Raw genomic sequence first — 7,487 nt, forward strand, 5'->3', positions numbered from 1 at the left:
AGCCGGGGCTGGCACAAGGTCTGGGCGACCCTGCCAAAACTTTCCTTCCTAGGAGGACTTGGGGGCTCCGTGGCCTTTCTCGGCTCCCCCTTCCTGACTCTTCCTGTCCCCTTCTCCTCCCCTTGTAGCAACAGTAGGCTTCAGGCAGAGCTGTGGAGCCTGTGGCGTAGGGCAGCTTAGAGCTTCTCAGAAATCACACACAGCAAAATGCAAATAGGGGCCCCCAATTACTCCAGAGTCAGGGCGGGTGTCACGGGAGTAATAAGACTTGGGGAGTGGAGGGACCCCCGCCCTCCTGCGCATCTGCTTGCCAGAGGCCCCCTTCATGGGAAGGTGTTGGTGATGTGGGGCTGGGGGAGGTGGGTGGGAGCCGTGCTGACGCTGGTGAGACCCTGGAGGGCTCTGAGTTGATGCTGTCAGCTGGCCGGCCCTGCCCTGGGGACGAGAGGAGCCCTGAGTGTCAGCCCTCCGTGGGAAGGCGTCCCTCTGTGGCTGGGAGCACGGCCAGCTGCTTGACCCGGCTTGACTCAACCGACTGAGGCTGGAAGGTCTGTGAGAACTCGAGAGTGTCCCCCAACAAAGAGAAACAATGGCTTTTTTTTTTTTACAGACAGAGAAACTGAGGGAGGGGTGTGATTTGCTCAGCAGGGATCTGCGCAGAGCAGGAAGAAAAGGCTGAATTTGGAGAACTCAGTCAATACAACGAGGGGGAGAAGACGCTGGAGAGTAGGGAGCAGATGCGGAGGGAGCGGGAGGGCTCTTGGGGAAGATGCATTGGCATGCAGCTGTCACCTTTCAAAGTGCTGGCCTCTCGTGTGAATCCCTTGGTTTCCCTCTCCTCCTCCTCCTCCTCCTCCTCCTCCTCTTTCGACTGGGTTTCAGGTAGCCCAGGCTTCCAAACTCACCACATACCCGAAGGTGTCCTTAAATTTCCCATTTTCCTGCCTCTACCTTCCAGACGCATGTGCTACCGTGCCTGGCTTCCGTGGCACTGGGAATCAACCCCAGGGCTTTGTATCTACGAGGCCAGCACTCAACTACCTGAGCCACATCCCCAGCCCTTCTCATGATAAATTCCCTTTGGGGTTCCTATTGACAAGTCCATGACAAAAGGGACATACTAATTGGACCACTAGTTTTTGCTTTGTTTTATTCTCATGAGTCCATGAATGCATTGGGGTCGCCAGAAAGCTGGCTTGACGAACTTTGGACAGCCGTGACGGAGGGCTCTGACCTAAGTAGCCAGTTGGTACACCAAAAGGCATTCTGCCCTGTCCAGTCTCCACTCTGCGGTGGAGGAATGTCTCTGGCACCTCGAGGGTTCCCCCTCTACCCTGCTCTCAGCATGGAATGAAAGGCCCGCGGACTTTGTCTGTCATCATAGGAAGATCCCACATCCGGCAAGGCTGGCATCGACATCATTGCAGATTTGGACCAGGTGTGCCCTCTCCATTTGTTATGCCCTGGCCCCTGCAGCTGTAAAGGTCTCCCTGAGATCTGGGGGAGGGGAGGGCTGTGGGTACCTAGAAGTAGAGAGCCAGAACCTCCCGCCTATCCCTTCTGTCCCACGCTGGCTCCTTAGCATGCTTTTCCGGGGCGTCCATTTGATCTGGCGACTCCTTGTAAGGGGCCAGTGGTGGCTGAAATGGCTTGGGAAGGACCCTGCAGTAGGCCAGAAGGTTGGGTGTCTGGGGCCAGCAGAGAGCAGACTCCATGAAAATGCTCGGTGGGTGTCCCTACCCTGCTTGGAAACCGCTCTCTTCTCCAGTGGCTTCCACAGTGTGAAGGCGCTCTGCTGTGGAGTGTGTGGCGAGCAGACCTGCTGCGGATCCGTCCAGAGTGGATCACGGTAAGGGCTCTTCGCTGCTGATAGGCATGGTTTCAAGGTCTGTGCCCCCTCCCGTGGAGGAAATCCTTACCCAGCCCCTGTTGCCGGCCGGAATCTCTCCTTCCTCCACACCTTCAACAGTGAACTCGAGGACCGGGCTGCTGTGCCTTGTGCTACCAAGTCTGGGCTCCCCGCCACCTCTCCATAGACAGAGGCTTGTCTCCTTGGCAACAAGACCGTAGAGGCGGCAGGACAGAGTTTTGTGTAGCTCCAGCTTTCTACCCCTGCTCTTGAGAGCTGTAGAATGTCCCTGTCCCCCAGTCAGGTACAGTTTGGACAGGGGTCACGAGGCAGCCCTGTTCCCATCAAAACACGTATGCTACTGGTCCAGGGTGAGGTACTTCTCCTTCCGGAGCCTCCATGACACCAGGTCACCTCCAAAGAGCCTTGTGGACTGAACGGTCCATCAAATGCTCAGAAGTGAATTCAGTAGAGAGCCCTGTGCCTTTCAGTGCATTGATGGCCACGTGTGCCAGTCTGTACAAATCACCTGTCACTCTCTGCTGCTGCTCTGACCCCGGTCCCATCTCTTCCCTAAATGACCTGGACAAGGAGCTAGTGCAATGAACGGAGACCCTGATTTGTCTCTGTGGTCCTTTCTCCTGGCAAAGGACCCATCACATAGCGCATGCTCCGTGAAAGCTTGTTGGCGTGAAATGGCCACCAAGAGTTGAGAGGGACCCTGGTGGGAAGGGCTGTGTATGGGGAGAGGCTCACTGGGAAGTGGAAGGGGGTGAGTCCCACAGAAAGGGCAAAGGGGAGCCCAAAGAGGGTGATTGTGCCCAAGGTCACACGAAGGTGAGGGGAAGAGCTCTGACTTGAACCCTTGACTCATAACCCCTTGAGGTGGCAGGCTAACAGGAAAGGTTTGGAAGCAAAGATGGATAAAGAGGATGATGAATCCTGGTCCCCAGAAATTTGGGTTGATGGAGAAAGCCCCCTGGTCCATTCTGGACTGGATGAGACCACTCTGGGCTAGGGGCAAGAGATGTGATGCAAAAGTCTCTCAGAGTGGCTCCAGTTGCACGACCCAGGAGGGAAACCAAAATCCCAGAGGGGCGCTCAGAGCCAGGCTCCCTCAGGGAGCTGAGGTTCAAGGTCAGACTACTCCTGACGCTCTCCCCTCTGAAGTCAAGGGTCGGGCGCCTGGGGGAGGTTTTGGGATAGGGTTACATCAGGTCCTGTGACACATTCCCCCATAGAAGATTAAAGAATCGCCCTATAGCATGCCTGAGGGGCAGAGCCAAGGGCAGCGGCTGAAGATGCAGATTCCTGTGAAGTTGCTGGGATTCCAGCACCTGGTCTGCTTCTCCAGTCTCTAGACCACCCCCACTGTATCGGTTTCTGGGGCTTTTCTCCAGGCCACTGGAGGGGATGGTTGGCGAGGGGCTAAGTCTGGGAACCCCTTCTTCTTTTTCCTGAGTCAGTGGTTTTGACAGCGTGACTTTGGACGTAGCCCCTTCCGAGAGACCAGCCAACTGAGTTATCCCGTCACACATTTGCCTTCCGTTTGTAGATAAAGCTCCCGGGGTGATGGGGGAGAGAGATCGACCCGTTGGCTGGGAGGAGGCACTGTTCGCCTGTACTCAGGACAGATCAGGTCGGAGGACAGCAAAGCACCATCGCAGTGGATGCTGGGAGGCTGAGGCACAGAAGGAAAGGTAGATGCGTGAGGGTGGGGAAGTGTTGGCCGGCTGCCGGGAAGAGAGCCTGGGACACAAGAAGAGAAGGGGGTCAGCTTCCTACTTCAGACAACTCTTACTTCCTAAACTATGTCCACCCAGCCCTGCCCAATGCCAGCCTCCAGCCAGTGCGGGAAAGCAGGGGTCTTGGGTGTTGCTTGAGGCTAAGACTCCAAGGCCCTAGAGAAGCTAGCTGGCAGCCTGAGAGAGACATGGAGGAGAGACAGTGGGAGCCAGGAAGCCTTCGTCCTGAGGCCAGAGGGTCTGAGGGGGTGGAGGGAGGATGGTCATTCCTCACAGAGAAAAGGGAAGGATGGAAGGGGTGTGGAGCCCAGACACAGGCTTGGGGCCAGAGCCCGGATGCACTGTCCACCCTGTACACACACACACACACACACACACACACACACACACACACACACACACACTCACACCCCCGGCTCTGCTCTTGGCTAGCCTGGCTCCCAGCTCTTCCCAAGCCAGCAGCCTCAGCAAGAGCCCAGAGAACAGGGTGCTGCAGCTGCTGTGAGGTTCACAGGAGCCTTGGAGGGGGTTGATGGGAGACTGCCAGGCGCCGCTTAATAGGATTTTAATTATACAGCTCCAGTAAGAATTTTTTCCCCCCTGGGCTTGGGCCCTCACAGGCACCTCCATCTCCACCTCAGCATCTTCCCAGCCGGGGGCAGCCCACTCTCCCAGGCCCCCCGCTGGCAGCCCTCACCCACGGAGGGGGGAACGCTGGCCTATCTCCGAGAGGCTCAGGGAGGGCCTGGCATCTGCCCCCCAGTAATCTTGGGCTCCTAGGGAGGAGGGCCTTGCTGTAGGGAGCTGCTCCTGTGAGATCTACATCCGGGACTCCGCGTGGCCAGAACAGGGTGTGACGGCCACTCAGCAACCTGATGGCCTCGGTGCTCATTTTTCCAGGGTGATTCTGCCCCACGCTGGGCCCTTTTGCGATGATTGTCTCATGTGACGCTTACGACTCGGCAAGGCAAGCCGGGCAGATGGAGTGATAATCTCCACTTTACGGATGAGGAAACTGAGGCCCCAAGAGTGAGTGACTTGCTCAAGGACACAATGAGTAAGGAGTCCGGACTGCCAACCGACTCCAAGCTCCATGTCCTGCCCTTAGACTGCACTGCCACTGTGCTCCAGTTAGAAGAAGCTGGGTCGGGGGTGCAGGCCTTGCTTTAGAAGGCATGTTCAGTTCAGGCCAGAGTAGTGTCCCCAGTCTTTAACCCTAGAACCTGGGAGGGGGAGGCAGGAGGATCAGGAGTTGATGAAGGTCATTCTAAGGTACTTAGTGAGCCCAAGCTGGTCTATATAAGTGGAGGGGGGAAGCAGAGAGGGGAGGGGAGGAGAGAAAGGAAGAAAAGGGGAGACAAGTCCCTCATGCTCTCTCGTCCCCTCTTGTCCCCTCTCCTGTTTATAACATGAGCCGTCTTACCCCTTTAGTCTGAGTCAGGTCCCTTTATTCATGCCGTCACAGCTCCTGAATGTGACTGCTATAACTCAGTCATACTGTGTTGCACAGCTGGTTATCAGGGAAGCCTGTCATTAGCCTAGCATGTCCTTGACCCACCAGGACAGAGCTTCCTGGTGCCCAGTGACCTGCTTGAATGTAGGTGTCCCCTCACCTCTCTCTCTCTCTCATCAGACAATGTCAACAGTCACCGGCACATCAGTGTGACCGACTTTCTCAGCAGCAGCATTTTGAGTAAGACATGCTTTTTCTGTGTGCTTATTGGAATTTTTTACACTATTATTTTGTTCTAAACATACATAAAAGTTTCAAGCAGAGAATCGAGAATTCTCATATGCCCACCGCCGACTCTCCCCTGTTTTCACTTACTGTATCAGCCTATATCATTTATCATAACCATGTGCCATAGCAAACTTTGGCACACTACTAACTAAACTCAGTATTTCATTTGAACTATACCATTTATTACACTTTTAAACACCATAAGAAATACATGGATACATCTATTTTTTAACTTCAGTTTTATTTTATGTGTGTGGGTGTTTTGTCTGCATGTACGTCTGTACACCACTTGTGTGTGATCAGATTCCATGGACTGGAAGTATAGAAGGTTGAGCTGTCGAGTGGATGCTGGGAACTGAACCTGTGTCCTCTGGAATAACAACCAGTGCTCTTAACTGCTGAGCCATCTCTTTAGTCTCTGTGGATGTACTTTATATGAGATTCAACAGTAAAGAAAAAAACAGCATGGATCTCTCTTCGTCCTTTTCTGCCAAGCCTCTCCTGCACAGGGCTAATCCTGTCCCTTTGTGCTCTGTCTTTGGCCTCACCTAATGGGTCTCTGGCTGTAGCAGCCAGCACCTCGGGCCAGTCTTCATCTGCAGCAGGAGAATAGCGTTTTTACCTTTGCCTGATGGTACCCAGCCTACCGATCCTCACTCAGTTCAGACTGTGCTTCCTCAGGCAGCCCCCGGGAGACACACACACACACACACGCACGCACACGCACACGCACACGCACACGCACACGCACACCCCACATCATCCATTTTTTGTCTTGTTTTGTTTTGGTTTGTCCCTTACCGGGGTGAGGACAGTTGTTACCAGTACTCTCCTGCTCCACAGCTCTGGGAATGGAATTTGGCGCTGGAGCTGAGTGAAGAAGAAGCTAAGGTTTTAGGAAAGCCACCTGTCTACCTGGTAGGAGGCTGTGTCCCCAACACAGTGGCAGAGCGAGCAGGATAGGATAGGAGACTCAGTGTCCGCTGTTAGGAGCCCACAGTCGGTGTGGGGGCTGCTCACCCATCTAAGCCAGGATTCCGAAGGACTTTGGCCAGACCCAACCAGATGTGTGTGGTGGTGGTGGTGGTGGGGTCTCTGGACACAGCCATAGCCTATCTTTGCTGGGGGGGGGGGGGGCTTTGTGCATTTCAGCTACAACAGGGGCATGCCCAAGTAGACCTGGCCTCACTTCTGGCACGAGGAGGAGGCTTTTAGCCCTTCCTGCCTCACCCATGGCTCCTTCCTCAGAAAGCCCTGGAGGGCAACTGTGAGCTGTCTCTGAAGTCTGCCCCCCTCCCCAGGGTATGGTGTAGTGCCTCCCACCTGGCCTCCTGAAACACTGCCACACACCACCAATGCTACCTAGGGCTTCTCTTGGGCCTCCCTGTCACAGCCATCTCATTCCATACTTTCCCGAAGGCCCTAGGAAGGAGACTGAGGCCTGTGGTGATAATCTGTCCACCCCGGGAGGTGGGCATCTTGGCTTAGCACTGACCAGTTCGCCCATCCTCTTCTTGTCCTAGGACTGCCTCTGCCAATCCCAGGCAAAGGAGGAAAAGTGAATGAAGATGATGTCTGCTCTCCCTGGCCGTCCCTGTCCCTCCGCTTGTCAAGCCTTTTCCTGGGGAGGGGAGTCCAGGAGCAAAGGACAGTAGGGGTGGATCTCAAAGTTGTGGGTATCCGTGACACTGTGAGGGGGGACCCCCGATCTCCATCTGCTGTGGGGCTTAAGCCCAGGAGAAGCTGTGGAGCTGACTGGAGTGGGATGGAGTACGGCATCGTGGCCGGCTGCCGTGGCACGAGATGAAAGGCCGAGAGTGGGGCTGTTGGCAGACGGACAGGCGGGCCGAGTGGAGGCGTGGGGTGGGGGAGGGGAGATAACCATCTGCAAGAGCTGCCAGGTGTAGACATGGAGTGTGGAGGACGCCCGGGTGGAGTTTTAGCCCCTGGGATCAGGGCAAAGAGCTTGAACTTGGAAGGGTTCCCTGTGAGGTCATCTTGTCCAGCCTGAAGAGCCTTAAGGCCTGGACCACAAGCCAAGCAGGTCTTCTCTGGGGATGGCTTCTGAGGCTGGGTGCACCTTTCTGGCACCAGCCAGTCTCCACCTCGTATCTGTTCCCTGGTAGTGTTTGCTGAGGTCTAACTCAGAGCT

At 55.4% G+C, this 7,487-nt stretch overlaps 1 long non-coding RNA gene across 1 annotated transcript; it reads left to right on the plus strand.

Annotated features, from left to right (window-relative positions):
- Nucleotides 1-4,079: 4,079 nt before the first annotated feature.
- LOC119086976 lies at nucleotides 4,080-7,226 on the plus strand. The gene is made up of 3 exons (XR_005090398.1): nucleotides 4,080-4,623; nucleotides 5,228-5,287; nucleotides 6,859-7,226. It is a non-coding gene; the product is annotated as an uncharacterized LOC119086976 (long non-coding RNA).
- Nucleotides 7,227-7,487: the final 261 nt, after the last annotated feature.

Source organism: Peromyscus leucopus, chromosome 8b (genome assembly GCF_004664715.2).
Source record: "Peromyscus leucopus breed LL Stock chromosome 8b, UCI_PerLeu_2.1, whole genome shotgun sequence".
Lineage (NCBI taxonomy): Eukaryota > Metazoa > Chordata > Mammalia > Rodentia > Cricetidae > Peromyscus > Peromyscus leucopus.